Below are 15,713 nucleotides of genomic sequence, written 5' to 3'. Positions count from 1 at the left end.
TGTACACATTGTTAACATCAATAGAAGATCTCTGGCATAATTTTCTATGGAGTTATTTGCATCCTTGGGTGTCTGCAATAATAAGAGCCGCTCAGTATTCGTATTTGTAGGACATCTCAGGGCTTATGTATTTTTTCTTATATAGTTTTTTCAGTTAAATCAGATTAGCACACATTCATAAGCATTTATCTCATTTTTGCAAAGATACTGAGCTTTAAACTAGTTCCAGAATTCAAATCCCCAACTGAATATATTTTATTTACAATTTGCGGAAAATTGTAAAAGTTGCAACCAAAAAATGAGATGAATAATTTTATAAAAGAAGGATTTACAGTACTTTACAAATTGCTAAAATATAATTATTTTATGTCTCGTTATAAAGTTCAAATGCCCACAGTGATATCACTCATAAATACATACTAACCATATAGTTTATATAGGTAAAAATGCATTCATAGTTGGTTATTAGAAAGACCAATGTTGTAATTAAATAATGCATTTTAGAAAGAAGAAATTCAAACTTCTACAATTCCCTTTTATAAGTTACGACTTGTACGTACACACATCACAACTTGTACACAACATGTATCAAATATTCATAAAATACATAATTAATAATAGATTTTAGAAAAACAAGTTATTTTTTGCTGTAGTTATAGAACAATGATTAACAATCAAAACTTAAACACAAAAGATACAATTTTGAAAAAAATACTATTATTTTTGGTTTTCTCATTTCATGAAATGGCCCATTTTACGAATATATACACCATAAAAGCACTTATTTGTTGAGTAGTAAGTTCAAGGTTGACATGAGGAGATCTCTTCTCCGTGCTCTAATTTGGAAAATATCCCACGTACTTGAGTACATATTATTAGAAATGATGGGTCATTGAGTTATCCTTTTCATTTAAACATTCATTCAATAATCCCATTATGCATAATATGTAAAATATTTGTACATATATTGAGGTAGGATATCATCATCATAATGATGTATGCATATAATTCACAGCACACTCTGAGCAAGGAGTCCTTTATAATATGTATTACCATATTTAGGGAAGGTGATTACTATATTTGTAAAAATATGATCTGTCAGTATGAAAAAATCCTCAAAAATTAAGAGTGTAGACCTTAAAAGTTATAAAACGGTTGAGAGATAGTAACGTAGCTGTCTTGATGTTTCAACAAATCAGCTACAAGCAGCTATAGTAGAAGGAAATAAACACAAATCCTACTCCATATACAGGGTGTCCACGATAAATTGGAACTACTTTAAACTTCATCCAGATCCATAATGTGGATATTCGGGGTTAAATCATACTAATATAAAAGGTAGCGTGAATTATACACTATAACTTCCACCACAATTGTTTTGACAACAAACAATAGTCATCATGGAACAAGCAAGGAGAGACACCATCCTCGAATTGGCTCGCGCGGGACACAAACCCTCTGCTATCTACAGGCTTCTTAACTACCCCAAAAGCACGGTGTACCGGGTCTTCAATGCCTGGGAGGTTGAGGGGAAGGTCTGCTGCAACGTGAGAAGTGACTGAATCCGCACTCCCATCTTCCTTGAAGGCCTCCAGAAGTCCATCAAGGTTTCGCCAGGGACTTCCTTGTCCAGGTTGGCCAAGAACCGTGGAGTGAGCAAGCAGCTGGTCTCCGAGGCTGTGAATGAGGACCTGGGGTACAGATCCTACCAAATGGCCAGACAACACATCCTCACGGCATCCATGAAGGCCACCAGGCTCACCAACGGTAAGCGTCTCCTCAATTACCTGAAGTGCCATAGAGGAAGAATCATTTTCTTCTCCGACGAGAAGAACTGGACTGTCAACAGAAGCTACAACGTCCAGAGTGACAGGTGGCTTGCCAAGGAGAGAGAAAAGGTCCCTGTGGTCTTCACCACAAAGTTCCCGGCCTCCGTGATGATCCTGGGTGTAATCCGCAGCACCGGTGAGGTGATGCCTCCTTTTTTCTTCAATCCCAAGGAAAGGGTTAACGCAATAAGGTACTGCGAAGTCATGGAGGAGTTTGGTATCCCCTGGATGAAGGATACGGCCGCTGGGAAGGAGTTCATATTCCAACAAGACTCAGCACCCGCACACATCCCCATGAGGACCACTAACCTCTTCAACTCCCACGACATCACTTTCTGGGATCGCAACACCTGGCCCTCCAACTCACCCGACCTCAATCCGTGTGATTACTACTGGTAGGGGAAGTTGGAGAGGGAGGTGTGCAAGGTCAGCCACAAGAGCATCGCGGCCCTGAATGGGTCCATTACGAGGGAGTGGAATGCTGTCAATTCCGTGGAAGTCATCAGGGCATGCAAATCCAGTAGGGGCGGGATGGAGAAGATGGTGGCTGCTGAGGGAGGGCATGTTGAATAAATTTATTGTTTAATATCATGTCTAACTTTTTCATATTAACAAATACACTCAAAATTCCATTTTTATCAAGCAGGTTGAATTTTAAGATAGTTCCAATTTATCGTGGACACCCTGTATAACAAGGACATAAGCAAGAATTATGTATTATGCAGTAGGAAAGTTTGAGCTATCTTTACAATGGTTGCATCAACAAAAATGTTGTGTGTATCCTAAACTCGGATATTGCTCTGAAGGTTAACTTGACAGATTATATCGTTGGAACAAAAGTTCAGTAGAGTATCATCCTTTTGTCCCTTTTAGACTACAAGTATGTGTTACAAGTACTTCCTAATAGAGAAAACGTTTGTATACACTCACCTCAACATCTTTCAACTCATTTTTGGAAAGATGCATTATTTAAAAAAAAAAAAAAAAACGTTGCTAAGACATCCTTAAGGTAATTACAAATAGGTTTTATGGGGACAAGGAAAGATGGTTTGAATACAAAATACTATCCGGGACTTTCGAGTTTTGCTGCCCAGTATTTTAAAACCAAAACGTAATTTGCTTCTTCTGTTAATGTATATAAAAAACAACCGTTCATATTTTGTAGGAGTGTAAATGTTTATATTAAGTATATATTATTCAATCAACAAGTAGGCAAAGAAGATTTCCTCTAAACTTCAAATAAAGGAAAAGTTGACACGGTTATTTAAAAAAAAACCCCGCAATATATAGTTCATAAATTACGTACACTAAAAGAAAACAACCTCGATGGAATTTTACGTATTGTTAATCCTTACGCCTTTTTTTCATTGAAAATATAAACTCTTTTTTTTAGCACATCAGTCAATCAATGCTATTTCTAGATATTTAATTCAAATATTCCTGATTGTGCTATATTTTATAATAGTTTTTTTAATTTTAGTTTCTCTAGATATTTCAACGAATTCTAGTAAATAATATTCCATTATAATCGGATTGTAAATGTTTAAATTCATTTCAGTAAAGGTTAATACAAAAATATAAAAAACATTCTCCAATGTAGAGTGTTTATTCTACTCTGAGTCAATTATAAATAATCGCAAACTCTACCCTGAACTAAAAATGAAAGAGACAATAATGAATCCGTTGTCGACCCTAAATTCTACAGTGAGTCCAACAAGACTTATGCATATAAGTCCACAATAAAGCATCAATGTTACTTCCCATGATTCATGAGCACACTCACTTTATACTTAGATCTACCCTCCTCAAGAATTAAACAATAATTATTGGTGTATAAAATATTACTTGCCTGTCTGTGGAATAAAAAAAATAAAACACTCAAAAATGGGATGATAATCCTAACAATTTGAAGAATGTTCGAGAGCGGAGCAGCCATGACGTCATGGCATCTTATTATTTAATTGATTAATTCCAAACAGCTATGAGACGTGGAAGTAGGAAATATACTCAAATTCCAAACTATAACTATCAAGGACGTAGATAGTAATTACTCCGATACGGATCCTTAATCTACTCCAAGTATGACAAGGACTTACACTACTTATAACTCCCCAACATATTTTCCAACTTGCATGACCTTAAATACTTTATACTTGGATATTCCCTCTGCAAGGATTAAGGGATAATGGTAACAACATTAAAAGCATATGAGACATTGATATTTAAATCTTGTATCAGCCTATAAAAAAGAATTATGATCCCTCTGAAATTCAGAATGTATACTTATTTTTATCCACAGATTGAAATATAACTAGCATTCCTCTAATGGCATATTTTGTACAACTTCTAATCATAGCAGTCAGTGTAGGGATTGCCAACTATAAAAAAATAGCACGGAGTTTAAGTCATATTTTCTACAACTCAAGTTATAGAACCCTTCAAACTCTGAACATGGAGTCCTACATATTATGTATGTATTTACATATCTACAGAATGTGATTACCCTTATTTCACGTCGTGTTCTTTCTTTTTCTTTACGTCGTCGTGGAGCGGCTCTTAGTGGTGTACATATTGTATATACAAGTAGTGTGTAGTATGTAAAAGCCGGATAAACATAATAACGTCCATAGAAGAAGGGAAAAAGGACTTCTCCTTCCTTGAAGAAAGTTTAGTCTTTATTAGTGGATTAACCTTCTATGTCATCATTCGTCGTGGAGGATCCTATCAGTTTCTTCCCCAAGTATTCGTCTGTCCACAAGTGATTATTATTCACTTTGTACAAGTATTTTTTTGTATCACTTCTTCCATTTTGTGATGTTAGTTACCGGGGCTATGAAGACTGAGAAGAAATAGAGGAAGATGAGAAAATAAGCAATAGAGAAACAAGTGTCAAGGTCAACGGTAAAAAAACAAAAAAATTAAAAAAACAAGGTGTAGCTTTTTAAAAGATATGGAACGAGGGGAAAATGAGACAGTGAGCTGTGAAAGAGTGAACTCGTCCGATTATTATTAAATCAAGAAGAATATTACTTCATAAATAATCAAAGTAAGTCCATTTTAAATACATATACTAAATATTGCCCTGTTCATATTATAAATAATGAGAAAGTGGATTTTAGGCTGTATCTTCTGAACTGCTCAAAAAATCAGTAGGATCCAATGACAATGTGTCCAATAATTATTAATTATTACTCCAGTATATGGATTGCTATTCAGCAATTAGTAAACACTTATTGGTCACTCATCATAGTTAATGGTGTGTTTTGAATGGATTTGCAAAGCAGTATAGTGAGTTATTGTGTTATGTCTATTTAAAGATAAAAAACAATCTTTTGATTTCTATAAGACATTCTAAAAATCAGAGAGTCTTATTAATAAAAAAAATGATATTTCAAAAATTTGATAGTTGGTCTGTTTTGCCTGTACAATGCAGTATAATGACACTCGTCAACAATAATACAATTTCCCCTGTCCCTTGTATTGATGTGATGTGTTTTGAAGTTATTTTACCTCTTAAAACATCAAAATGACCCAAATAAACGAAAAAATTTACCTTTCAACCAAAATTGTGCTTTTTGAAAGTTAAAGGGAAAAAAAACAAAAAAACATTGTCATGATTAAGTGTTCTTTTTTGCATTGAAAGATATAAGAAAAAAACCAACAAATAAAGCTTCTAGATACCTGTTGTCAAATTGAAAAAATCTTTTAATTATTTCCGTATCCTTTTCAAAATCGGAGGAAATGTCTAGTTAATATACAAAACAGACGAAAAATGGACCCTTTCATTGGAAATAAAATAATTTTTTTATCAGAATCGTACAAATCATAAATTGTCTTAAAGTGAAGGTATACTATTTGGTATTTATCAAGCTATTAAAGATCAGGGATAGTATATGAAATACTGTACGTTATAGGGCAGAAAACTAGAAACTTTGGGAAATAAAAGTATTTTTCATATTTCTCGAGATAAAAGCAATCATAAATACAAAATTCCAATCCAAAAGCTATTTAAAAAAAAATCGAATTACTCTTCCCTTTGAATCCATTTAAAATGTAGACAGACAACATTAATTTACCCATTTTCCCAATGAACTTAATTTTGTCGTCCTTCTTTGTACGTAACAAAATTAATAAATAAATATAGACAACATGATGAAAATGGATATAAAAAACTCATTTAAAAACCATTAAAATTAGAACGCACAAAATTAATTAAATAGAATATCTGGAGGGTTTATGTACATATATTATAATGATTACTCTAAAACATAAAATACATATGTATATATATTGAAAATATACATACTTATATGAACCTACTTTGACTCGGAGTTTATCATAGTCATTAATCCCCCCCCCCAAAAAACGTTGTCTATTTTGTAAATAGGTACATATATTATGTATATTACATACATAATTCAATAAAGCATTACACACATACAAAAAAAAAAAAAAAATACAAAAAAATCTCGGGTTTGAAGAAAAATACTACAGTTGTAATAATGTAATAGCTAGTTTCTTTTATGGGTTGTAAATACTAACAGGAATTGAAAAGCTAATTACTATTCAAAAAGAATAAATTAGGAAGGAATTTGTTTCCGTTTGTGCGAGGTACTGTCTATAATATTAATAGTACTGTTTGTGTTTTGTATTCCTTACAAAATAAACATTGCTTTAACTACGAGAATCACGAGGGACAAAAAGGATGCTTGTGTCTTCAACGGAAGTATGAATAGAGTCAAATCCTGATAAAAGAAACTGCTATTTTTCAGATGAAAAGTTGACGTTATAAGATTTTTCAGAGGTATCAACAAAAACCCTCATTTTTGGATACTCATGTAACAAATGAGGTAAAAATTCTTGGGCCTTAAAAAATAAAACACGTTTTTTTTTTAAATTCAAAATTGCATTTTTGAAAATAATATTATTTTTTCTTTTTATTTGCTTTATGGAGCGGAGGCTCCATAACACTTTTCAAGCTAATGCTTAGCTATGCAAATGTCACTCAAGTAGTTTACTGATGTTTATATATGTAGTAACTAATACGTTCAATCATGTCTTATATTGTTAAAATATCAATTTTGGTGTTGGAGTGAATAAACACCGCAAGGAAATATCCATATTGATTATTATTATAATTTCGGGAAAAGAAAACTCTTTTTTTTTCTCTAGTCTTACTTTATTTATTATCTACCTAAAAAGAAAATGAGAATATTCGATTTACTACTTGTGAAATTATTAACATTTCTCTCCCTTGCATAACATTGGTTCTGATAACTTTCCAAGAACTCGAGAATTATATAAGTAAAGAAAAAATCACTAATATAAAAGAATAATTTGAAAAAATAGGGAGTTTTTATGTTCTAAAATGTACATACCGATTTGTAGTTAAGTATGAATTCTTTTTATGAGTACGTATTTAATGACCATCACATCATCTTTGTTTTTTAATCTATATATAATTTTTTTAATGACGTCATCGATAATATTATAATTCAAAAGTGATAGTATGTTGGGGGCATAGAGTTGAAGTATGTGCTAAATTAATGTGTAGTAAAATAAACCTATTATTTCTTACGATCTTTTTTTTTCTTCAATAATTTTCATCCTCTTGGCAATCAAAACATTGCTTCAATGATGGTAGGACTCGACGATATCTATTGTTTTATCCACATTTCCCACAATCGCCCTTGCCTCTTTGACATTAAATTAACAAAATGGAATCTACCTGACCTAACTTGTACATGATTAGCAGTAACATAGTATGGGGCCATAAACACTATTCACATTTTCAGCCGCCTGGTTCCCGTTTCTGCCTTGTTCAATAAAAAACCGTAAAATATTGCGTATTGTCTCATTGTTGGTGTCCATCTTTGACGACCACAAAAACAATGCTGAGTCAAACAATCACAAAACTGTCAAATAAGTGTTGTTGTTTTTTGTAGAAATCTTATCTTTCAGAATATGCATAAACTGATTGGACTTATATAACACGAGATACACATTAGTAAAGCTATCTATTGGAAAAATTATGGATTTCCTGTTACTAAACCTAATATATAAATATGTTTAATAAATAAAATGGACAGATTTACCCAAAATATATTAAAAAAACTTTATCTAATGACAGTGGTCTAAATATATTAAAAAACCTGCTGTCCTTTGAATCCGCTCCTAATTAGTTTTGTTAGTGATAAGACAGGTTATTATTGGTCTTTTCAAAGAGGCTAGATATCGACTGCTATTTAAAAAAAAATCATTTCAGCTGTTTTAATTAATTGTAATAAGTTAACTCTTGTATGATTTAAAGCAACTGTCTCTACGTATCAGGAACTCGAAAAAAGTCTTACATAGGATTTGGATTGTTGTATTAATTTATAGCAATCAAAGGCCTTTGTTTGTAATTAATTTATTATTTTTCAAGTTCTATCATTGATACTTATCAGGATAAACTTACCAATTCAATGTATATAGTAAGAAATTACTGTTCTCGTAATAATCATTAACAGTCGGCAGCAATAAAAATAGGGAAGACTAACTGCCATTTTGTTTACTTCAAATTTTTCTTTTACCGTTTGACAGCCGAGGTTGAGAGTGGATCGTGACCTTATGTCTAAAGTAGGATAATAATTCTTTACTTTCTTTGTTGTTAAGTAAGAGTGAAAATAATAGAAATATGGGTTATACTGAAGGACAGACGAATCAGTCCTTAGTAATGTTGAATGGTGAAAAAGATTGGACCAATCAGGAAAAGACTGAAATGTGGTGAAGGGTAGAGACTGATTAGGAATGAAGTTCTAGGACCAATAATAACCAATAAATAAACTAAACACCTGTTTGAATACTACTCCATTTTAAAGAAAAACAGTAATATTGGGATAAAATCAGATATCAAAGTAATTATTATAATCCCTATGAAATGGCTAGATTTTTTACATTCATTTCGTTGATATTATGGATGAGAAAAGTAGGGATTATAATTAGAGAAAACACCATAATCCTTGGGAATGTAAAAGTTACTTGACTGCTTCCACTATGTAAACAAAAAGGCATAATGATGCAATTAGATACCTTAAATACTTAATATAACCTAACATAACATATAGTGACTAATCATCTTCTCCCCCCGTCCCAGGACAAGTACTCTTTGTTATATCAAATTGAATGGTTAATTACATTTCGATTTGACTTAAAAATAAAGTTAATATTTAACCCTTTGTTAATGAAGAGGTTGAAAATCCTTTTTTAACAATGTTCTAATGAACAATATTGAAGAACACTTATTTAGCTGTGGATTGCTAAGAAAAACATTGTCCTCGTCACAAAAGGTCATCTGAAAGTAGTCTGGGACCTCGAGGAAGATAATTGGTAATGTCTACATGCGGTCAAGTTCGGTAGGACCTCAAGCACTCTCAAGGAGCAGGCAGGAGACCACCCATGTCGGTCGACCGCCTGAAGTTGGCCTTCAAGAAAAAACCGATTTTATCAATTGCTGACATGGCCAGAAAGATGAATAAGTCTTCATCCGCAGTGTCCAGGGCTTTAAAAAAGGCTGGAGGAAACAGGGAACATGTGAACTCATTTCGATCTTTTCTGATGAGAAGACCTTTACTATTTACCCTGTCTTCAACAAGAAGAATGATCGAATAATGAAATTTGGCTATGAAGCAGAGGAGCACCGATATGTTTCCAACACCAAACACCTAGATTCAGTAATGATGATAGGAATGGTTACAGGGCATGAGTCCTGTGTGGTTCCCTTTAGGATACAGGATGAAGGCTGATGAGTACGTCAAAATTCTGGACACTAAAGTTATCCCATGGATCAAATCCATCGTTGGCAATTCTCTCGGGGTATTCCAACAAGACCGAGCACCTTCCGCTCACACCGCAGAAAAAAACTCAAGAGGAGTTCCAGGCCAACATGCACTTCCAATATACCTCAGTTCCTAGACTATTCCATCTAGATGCGTGTGGAGTCCAAGGCCTGCAGGAGACAACCCTTGCGCCCTGAAGACCTCTGTTAACAAGGGCTGGGCTTCCGTGAGTGCCAAGTACACCTAGAGTGTCTCCGGCAGCTTCCACCAACCCCTGGAGCTAATCATCAAGTCTGAGTTCGGATACACTGACAAAACATGTTCTTTGGGTTTCAATTAATAATCAATATACTTTTTTCCTAACTCACTGAGGATCTTGCCATGGACTTCAATACTTTGTGTGTTTAAATAAGTAAATATTAATGGTATAATGCAGTTTATGAACTGGGTAACAAAGAGTCTCAAAAATAAAATGTATTCAATTAATTAACTTAAATTAAGGTTAAAAGATTATATAATTACGTCATTCAGATTTTGAATCTTTTTTTTCCCCATGATGTATAGGTGATAAATCAATTTCTAGAATTTTATGTTCATACATTAAATTATGTGAAAAATTATTTTTTTCGATAATATGTAATATGTATATGTTTTTGTACATCGAATCAAAAAAACTAACTTACGAATAACAAAATTTGACAGTTTGGCATATTTAACAAAATACATAGATTAAGAATTAATTAAAAATAAAGACATGTTTTTTTAATGACCTCAAAGAATTTGTTGATAAAACTTTTTAAAATTATACATAATGTATAAAATCAAAATAATTGTGCAAAAAAAAGTCCTTCAAACACTTTTCATTTTTATTATTTCTAATATGGAGTGAGAGACTATTCCAATATTTCAATACCGTCAAGAAGAAATTCTCCTGAGTCGAGCATTTATTGATTAGAAGAGGCTCTATGGGACAGCTAAATGATCTTCTATTCATGTATGTAGAACTACAAAGATTTTCGATACAATCAGCCATATTGACACAAAACTTCCCATGATAAAAACTATGAAACGTTAAAATATCCTTTGTGGTCCTTTAATCCTTCTGGGCTATAACACCAACCTTTCCGAGATTCTCTCCGTGGGAATACCCTCTGTATTTTGGTTGTACAAATCTCCTCTGAACTTTACCAATTGCAATGATGAAGTAAAATTGCGTTAAAAATTAATATAACAAGAATCAAAATTATATATAATATAGACATTCTCAAAGTTATACCATAACGCGTATACGACTCATGTTTGACTTCCATCACGCTTTTTAATATTGACGTCATAGTGTATGAGTGGTTGCGTGTTTTCTCAAAATATGTTTTTCTTATCCAGGAGTTGGTACGATACGTTAAATTGAAAATTCTAGCAAGCCCGATCACATGATAGTCTAACCTTGTATGTGTATTAACCTTGGACATTCTTTAATTTTAAAATATTAACTATGAAAAATAAGGCCTAAAACTGTTACTGATTGATCCACTTGTCCTTAACACTAAACGTTAGAAATATATACTTTTAATAGATGGTAAACCTTATGCCTTTCTTTACTGCTGTGAGTCCCATTATAGCATCCAAGTACCCTTCAATATAGATCACCATTCTCCTGCATCTTGATTAAAAAAGAGCTTTTATTCTAATACAATTTAGTTGTTTACCACGTTGTTACCTCATTAACACAAAAATATACACTTTATTTTATTGTCAGCTGTCTGCTTCTTTTACCCTAATCAGCGTTTTGAACGTTGATTGGTTAAATTTGAAGTAGCTTTTGTTCATAAGAAGAATTATCCACATATTTGTGCCTTTTTTATATTTCTCTTTGAAGGCAAAAGTTGTGAGATACAATTAAGGTAATGTCTAGAGTAGGCCCAAATTTCATTTTCCAAAAAAAGTCGCTCAGGAATTTTTTTTTCCTTCCCGACTTAAAAAAAAAATGAATGCGTATCAAAATTAAAGGAGACACCATTTTGGGGGCCTAAAGTTGATATTTTACTACATAAAATGGATACATTTCCAATAAACCTTGATGAAACTCCATCAAATGGTTTTATGAATAAAACAGTACTTAACACTTCGATTGAATACCATTTAATGTCAATGATAAATATTGATATTTGAATAGGTGTAATCAAAGTAAAATAAAATCTTATTCCTTCCATTTAAATAGTTAATTTAATGTCTATAATACGGGAATAAGATTCTATAACGATGTTATAACGTATTTTTAACACATTTTAGGGTCAGATAAAATAAGGCCAATTGAGCTATAAAGTTTTTGAAGACTATAAAGCTTATAAAGTTATTTTATTCGTTGGTCACATTTTTGAAAGTTAATAGTTGACTAATTTCTTTATTATTAGTGAAAAGGGGTTTTTGTTCTTATAACACTTGGTTGTTTATGCCTCAAAATGCATGACATCACGTTTGTGGCGTTACATAGTTGACATCAACTATGCTGACGTCACATCAAAACTCTCTTTTTGCAATAAATAATCATTTCAGCCTGTCATTTCGCATCCCCAAGTTATTTTTGTCGGTATCATTATTTTAAATGAAAATAATCAAATTATATAATTATTTTTATATACCTATGTATGTAGGAAGGGGAAGGGGGGGGGGATACATTAGACAGAGGAGAAATAAATAAGAAATATATTTACAATATACATTAAATAATGTTGAAACATATAGTAATATGATTTATTGTATCATAAATCTTTAATTTCTTTCTCATGTTAAAAATAAAAGAGAAATTAGGTAAATGATTACCTTGTTGCTCTTGTTATTTAGGTTGATATAGAGAGCATTAAGGAGAGGTTTCGGGGAGATATGGGTATTATTTCCTTGGGACTGGTTCTTAATAGTCAGTTCTTGGATTTTTACAAAAGAGGTCGACGGTTTGTTAAGCTAAATAAGAGAAATGTATTAAAAACATTACACAATTTTTTTACTCAATTTATTTGGTCCGTAAAAAATGGAACAATAGACCTTTTGCATTTCGTTTTCCTTGACGAGTGGCTCATTGGTAGGTTCCATTTTTGAAATGGTGCTCTACAAATTAGATTCAAGGCCAATCAGGTGGTTTTGAAATTTGACTTAGCCCTCAACCATCCTCTAAAACTTAATAATGGGAGCTCTGTTAACTACCTGTTACACCCCAGAGAGACTCGACAGGAGTGGGTTTTTGGGTAGCCACTGTTGACATTTATAACCCAACAGTGTTTATCCAAACACGACATACATACAATACCTCATATATTGTTTTTTTGTTAGCAAAACAGTCTGTAAATGGATGTTATTTGAAATTTGGTTCACAATTCGAAAAATTGGTAGAAATGGAAATTGTGGAAAATTTTGAAGTAGTGATTCTTCTGTCCGATTGGTCATTCCCTACTAGACAACTCTCCCATTCCCACCAGTGGAGAATTCCCCACTGGTTAAGAACCACTGATCTAGCGTTATATGTTTCAAAGAAATTTCTTTTTCTTTCATAAAACAAGGAAACCGTACATCATTGTAAGCATCTTATACCTCCTGAGACACCTGTCAACAAAACGGTGTTTTAAAAAAATAAAAAATTAGGAAGCTGTATGGCCTCACCTTGTCTTATTCAAGATGATATTCATCATTGTGATCAAAAATGAGGAATTTATTAGACTTCTTAAGAATAGTTATATTTTGTTATTCTATTATTTAGAAGAAAAATACACAGAAATAAAAAAATACTTTTTGAATCTGGAAATATGCATTTATAAACAATATTTTTCGTCTTTTGTCATATACTCACATTGTTACAGTCAAAAAATAATACCACATAATGTATGTAAATATTAAAAAAAAAAAAACTTTTAAGAAAATGTATATCACAAAAGAAATTTTTTGAGGTATTAGGCTAATTTTCTTTTTCTAAATGTAAAAACAATCAGGGAAACATTATATGAATACAAAAAAAGGAAAGGGGCGAATGTTTGTCACCTCATTTAATTGTATTACCTTGTACAACCAAAACGCTCCAACAGTCAAATATCTAAAATTTAACTATCTATATTGATGAGGCTCTCTCTTTTTCAAAATGGTTTGTGTAAATCAAAAGATTGTTTTTTGAAGCAAGCAGAACACCATAACTTAATATTTTTCCTGTGAGTAACATTCTATCATGGAGTATTAGAATCTGAAAGGAATGGGATCTCTGTTGTTCTTTTTGTTTTTTTTTTTTGATTAAACGGGCATTAAAAAAAAAAAATCCATGAAAAAGGATGTGTATAAATATATACCAATATTACTTTCTAAAATACACCTCATTAAATTAAATAATGGCATAATTTAGGGCCTAAAAAATGTAATGCGATTACAAAATTATTAATAAAGATCTTTGATTATTCAATTTTGTTGAAAAATATAAAGCAATATATTTTATTTTCCAAAAAAAGACACATCATATCAGATTTGGGAAAATTGAGTTGCTAGTCGAGAAACTAAAACAATTATTGACCTCAAAAAAAAATCCAAGCACCAGCCCTGATTGAAAAATATTTGAAACCTTTTCCTTTGAGCTTATAATTTATATAAGTATTGTTATATCAATCAGTAGCAGCGGAACCTATGGCTAAGGGCCCATTGTCACCTCCCAATTATGAGTATTTTATAATATTAGCAATACAAAAATCCGTGTACCTAAATAATTTTCAGTCTCAAAATTTTCAAAAATTTATTCATTATTTATCTTTTATGAAAAAAGGTCCTTCGTTTAAATAACTCTAAAATTAAAAAAAAATATGTGGTCTCAATTTTAGTATTTATAAAAAACTCTTTTGCCAAAAAGCATAAACAACAAACCTAGTCATGAGCCACTAAATTAGTCCTACGGGCATCGACATTACGTCATTATTGATTAATTTACTCCCTCCCCCCAAAGTGCAAATACCTACATTCGGTCATATTATTACACACCTTTTCCAACCCCTTAGTCAAAAATTCGAAAAAGTTGATCGAACCCCTCAAACGACCAACCCTAATATTCAACTTCGTACATCACATGTGACCCTTCATCACAAAAGCAAGGTGTAATTGTTTTTTCTCAAAATTAAGGCTGCACCATATTTGTCGGCTTTGACAAATTATCCTCAATTTTTATCAACAGACCCGTTCTTATTAAGCCTTTGTGTGTGCTGCAAATCCCACATAGAGTAGCCAAGTAAAACAATGAGAAAATAATTGATTTAATTCGTAAGGTCATATCGGGGGTAATATAAGTCTAATAACTCAAATGAAGAGATTAAATTATAGTTCACATTCTTGGGTACTTCATCTCATCCCAGTAATTTGAATACGACCCCTATAAATTATCCAGATATGTCAATGAAATTTTTGTTATGTGCATGTGTAATGTAAAAATTATAAATAAAGATTTTCTCCGTTTCTGGTGTTTTTCAAGATTGATTTTTATATTAAGGTAGCACATTGTTAATATATATATGACGTATTTGCTCAATAAGGAAATGCTTTTATATTTTGTGAGAAAAATTTCAAATATTAGATTTTTTGGAGATAAATTTTAAAAATCCATAGCTTTTTACAGAAAATTAAATTTCAAGTATTAAAATATTTGAATAAAAATTTCAAATATTAAATTTTCTAGTAAAAAGCAAAAGTTCCTTGAGTTAGGGAGGGGTACAGCCCCTCCAGCCCACCCCTTACGGATACCCCTGGTAGGAATTATGTTTAGGTATTTTTCAGTACCTCCATGGTAGAGATACATTATATTATATAAGTACAGTGTATGTACATAGTTCATATTTATATCCTCTCTGATAGAATTATGTATATGTTATTTTATGTGCCATGTATACAAAGAGATAGATAGAAAGAGAGAGAGAGAATGGAAAATGCATGTCCTTGAGGACAACTCGGATTATTCAAAAATATTAATAGTAAATAACTCTACTATAAAAGGCTGATCTAAATCCATTTATGTTATATGGTTTTACAATGTAAAATATTGTAGGATATGGCCTTA

The 15,713-nt window shown here is 32.0% G+C and overlaps 1 protein-coding gene across 3 annotated transcripts in view; it reads left to right on the top strand.

The window, feature by feature from the left end:
• The first annotated feature begins 4,414 nt into the window (after positions 1–4,414).
• Positions 4,415–15,713, top strand: part of LOC121123445 (uncharacterized) — a 96,444-nt gene continuing 85,145 nt past the window's right edge. For 2 of the 3 annotated variants that reach the window (XM_040718563.2, XM_071890500.1), the window contains exon 1: positions 4,415–4,875. The gene's annotated coding sequence lies outside the window, so the exon portion shown is untranslated. The remainder of the gene's footprint in view (positions 4,876–15,713) is intronic. The other variant, XM_071890501.1, reaches the window with a different exon arrangement.

Source organism: Lepeophtheirus salmonis, chromosome 8 (assembly GCF_016086655.4).
Source record: "Lepeophtheirus salmonis chromosome 8, UVic_Lsal_1.4, whole genome shotgun sequence".
NCBI lineage: Eukaryota > Metazoa > Arthropoda > Copepoda > Siphonostomatoida > Caligidae > Lepeophtheirus > Lepeophtheirus salmonis.
The sequence above is the reverse complement of the archived record's forward strand: the minus strand, read 5'-3'. Positions and strand labels throughout refer to the sequence as shown.